General features: G+C 51.4%; 1 pseudogene; it reads left to right on the plus strand.

Annotated features, from left to right (window-relative positions):
* Nucleotides 1-2,594: 2,594 nt before the first annotated feature.
* Nucleotides 2,595-3,793, plus strand: LOC147117399 (uncharacterized; annotated as a pseudogene).
* Nucleotides 3,794-4,332: the final 539 nt, after the last annotated feature.

Raw genomic sequence — 4,332 nt, forward strand, 5'->3', positions numbered from 1 at the left:
CGCCTTTCATGAACACCGGACCTCTCAAAGCGCTTTACAGCCAATGAAGTACTTTTGGAGCGTAGTCACTGTTGTAATGTGGGAAACGCAGCAGCCAATTTGCACACAGCAAGCTCCTACAAACAGCAATGTGATAATGACCAGATAAACTGTTTTTGTTATGTTGATTGAGGGATAAATATTGGCGAGGGCACCAGGGATAGCTCACCTACTCTTCTTTGAAATAGTGCCATGGGATCTTTTAACATCCACCTGAGAGAGCAGACAGGGCCTCAGTTTAACGTCTCATCCGAAAGACAGCATCTCCGACAGTGCAGCACTGCACTGGAGTGTCAGCCTAGCTTTATGTGCTCTAGTCCCTGGAGTGGGACTTAAACCCACAACCTTTCAACTCAGAGGCGAGTGTGCTACCAACTGAGCCACAGCTGACTCTAAGACAAAGGTGCCTGCTATGAGTAGTAGGAAAAACATAATGAGGTTAATTTTAATCTTTATTGTCCCTGAGGGAAGCATTTGGTTCAGGTGAATGATAAATGGTTGGCCTACAAATCAGGAGCACATCCGAATTGCTGATGCACACTTCCAGCACACAAAGCTCTGTGTGGTGGTGGTGAATTGGCCGCCCCATTTTGGATGGGGTGTATATCTGGTCCGGCAGTTTTCCGCCACTGCCAAAAGTGAAAATTACCCCCAAAGAAACAAGAAGTGATAAAAACGAGGGGGAAAAAATCCAGTTGGTTAGCGCCTCTCGTTAGCGCCTGGCAGGGGCACTAATGGGGCACTGATGCAGTAGCGCCAGGTGGGGCGTGGCGAATCCAGCACTGCACGGCAAATCCTGCCACCCAACCGCCCCCCCCCCATTGCGCACAGCTACCAGTTACCACCTGGGACCTCACCACTGGGCAGATCATGACGTCAGTGAATGTGCAACGCTCTCTGGGTGCCCGATCTGCCAAAGTCATTTTGGCCCCCTGCCTTAGCGCGTCGCCCCAACAGCGATAGGAAGAGGAGGCATCAAGCAGGCAGAAGCCGGCTCCAGGGGCGGTATTTAAAGGCATCCTTAGTAATGAGCCATGGCTGTCAGGTTAGTGCTGTTTCACTGCTTCATTGTTAGTTTGACATTGTGCAACAGTTTAATTCAGACATTTAAAGGTTGTTTAGTATCAGGAGTGTTGTGGCTACAAACAATTAGTTACATTTATTTTCACAACATATCAAAGTGCTACACTTGGTTACATTAATGGGGGCTGTACTGGCAGTCGACCTCAGCCTCCAGGATCTATGGCGGAGGGAGCTGAGGCAGCGAGAAAGATTGGGACATGTGGCCAGAGGGAGGAGAAGGGCCATGAGGGCTCTCAACAGGAGGCTTTACCCTCTGAAGGGATTCTGAGAGCACTTCTCCTACCTCCAATTAAGCAAGGAGCAGTGTATTACTGTAGAAGGCTTTGGGGAAGAAATTCAGTTGGTTGCGCCACCCTTTAGCGCCTTAAGAGGGCGATAAGTGGGGCGCGAGCCAAATAGTGCCCGGGTGCGAGCCAGCTAGCGCCCGGGCGCGGCGAGACCTGCGCCTCTCGCGAAATTGAGCGGACATTTAGTGGCGGCGCTAAACCGCAACGCCCGCTCAGCTGCGCACGCAGATCCTGACGTCATTTCATCGTGCAATGCCCTTGTGGCACCCCAAACCGGAAATTCAGTGGCGCCTCCCTCCTTTCCGCCTGTCGCTCCCAGCGACTGGTTGACTGGAACGGTTCCCAGTCGCTGTGGGGCTGGGGGGGCATTCTTTAAAGGGGGCTCTTCCTGGCTTCTTTGTGGTAGCCATTTTTGGACAACTCCTTCTGTGAGAGAGAGAGAGATTTGCAGAGAGACAAAGGGAGAGAGCTTTCTGCATTGAGTCAGCACTCGCACAGGTACTTCTGGCTGCTGACCAGAACTTTGTAGTTGGTTTGCTTTTTCACTGGCATAACCTTCAGTGGCCACATACTATGGGGGCTGCAATGGGTGGGAATGTTGAGCTTCTCCATTACATTGAGAGGGCACAGAGACACAGAGAGAGAGTGCCAATCATGGCCAGACGGAGGAGGGCCAACAGGCGTCGGCACACGAGACCTTACCGTCCCAGGGTTTCCGCCAACAGTTCTCATACCTCAATATGTCTGAGGAGCAGTGTTTTCGGAGGCTGCGATTCAGCAGAGAGGTGGTCACTGAGCTCTGCCACCTGCTTCAGCCAGATCTGCAGCCTCAACTGAGGAGCAGGACATCTCTGTCGGTGGCAGTGAAGGTCACAGTGGCTCTCAACTTCTATGCCTCACACAGACCAACTACGAGACACTGCCAAACAGACGAGGCAACGGAACTACACTGCCTACATGCACACCAAGAACAGGAAGCTGGAGAAACTCGGCATCACCACCAGCAGCAACCAAGCCTCCCCCGGTACCACGGTTGAAACCACAGGGAAGTCCATCGTCAACTTGTCCGACCACACCCTTCAACCAGACAAAATTGAAGTTCTCAGCCGAGGGCTCAATTTCTGCCCCACCACCAAAATGGACCCCTTCGGTCTCGCGGCAGACACAGAGGAATTCATCAGGAGAATGAGGCTCCGGGAATTCTTCCACAAATCCCAAGATGTCAGCAGCAAACCCAATGAGAAAACCAATGATCCGGTACAGCAGACAGAAGGATCCGCAGTGCAGCAACCGAAGAAGAAAGAGTCAAATTGGACCCCTCCGGAGGGTCGCTGCCCTAAGCTTGACATGTATGCTCAAGCTGTCAGGAGATGCATCAACGCCAGATTCATCAGCCGCACTCACAAGACAGTCCAGAATGTCACCCGAGCACAACGCAACGCCATGCACGCTCTCAAGACCAACTGCAACATCGTCATCAAACCAGTAGACAAAGGAGGAGCCATCATCATACAGAACAGAACAGACTATTGCAAAGAAGCATACCGACAACTGGACAACCAGGAACACTACAGACAGTTACCCGCAGATCCAACCAAAGAACACACCCGCCAACTCAACAGACTGATCAAGACCTTCAATCCAGACCTTCAAAGCAACGTACGCGCTCTCATCCCACGTACTCCCCGCATGGGAAACTTCTATTGCCTCCCAAAGATACACAAAACCAACACACCCGGACGTCCTATCATATCAGGCAACGGAACCCTGTGTGAGAACCTCTCTGGATATGTCGAGGGCATCCTGAAACCCATCGTACAGGGAATGCCCCGCTTCTGTCGCGACACTACAGACTTCTTACAGGAACTCAGCACCCACGGACCAGTTGAACCAGGAACACTCCTCGCCACGATGGACATCTCGGCACTCTACACCAGTATCCCCCACGATGACAGCATCGCTGCGACAGCCTCAGTACTCAACACCAACAACAGCCAATCTCCAGACGCTATCCTACAACTCATCCGCTTCAGCCTTGACCACAATGTCTTCACCTTCGACAACCAGTTCTTTACCCAAACACACGGAACAGCCATGGGGACCAAATTCGCACCCCAATACGCCAACATCTTCATGCACAAGTTCAAGCAAGACTTCTTCGCTGCACAGGCCCTCCAACCAATGCTATACACCAGATACATTGACGACATTTTCTTCCTATGGACCCACGGCGAAGAATCACTGAAAAGACTACATGATAACATCAACAAGTTCCATCCCACCATCAAACTCACCATGGACTACTCCTCAGAATCGGTTTCATTCTTGGACACACGAATCTCCATCAAAGATGGACACCTCAGCACTTCACTCTACCGCAAGCCCATGGACAACCTCAGGATGCTCCACTTCTCCAGCTTCCACCCTAACCATGTTAAAGAAGCGATCCCCTATGGACAAGCCCTGCGAACACACAGGATCTGCTCAGACAAGGAGGAACGCGATGGACACCTACAGACACTGAAAGACGCCCTCGTAAGAACGGGATATGACGCTCGACTCGTTGATCGACAGTTCCGACGGGCCACAGCAAAAAATCGCATAGACCTCCTCATAAGACAAACACGGGACACAACCAACAGAGTACCCTTCGTCGTCCAGTACTTCCCCGGAGTGGAAAAACTACGCCATGTTCTTCGCACGTAGGGTCACCAGACACGAGTCGTCGTTGGCTTGTTCTCTCTACACAGATGCGGCCAGACCTGCTGTGATTTCCAGCAAAAAAAATGTTGTTTTGTCTGTTGTTTGTTTTTCATACAGACCCCAGCATCTGCAACATTTGACCCCTTGTGACCCCACCTCATTGTTCTTTGATGTAATGTTTTCCTGACTGACCTGTTTGGACACCATTCACACCTTTGAT

This window comes from Somniosus microcephalus, chromosome 5 (genome assembly GCF_052327205.1).
Source record: "Somniosus microcephalus isolate GS21.2 chromosome 5, FLI_Smic_1.0, whole genome shotgun sequence".
NCBI lineage: Eukaryota > Metazoa > Chordata > Chondrichthyes > Squaliformes > Somniosidae > Somniosus > Somniosus microcephalus.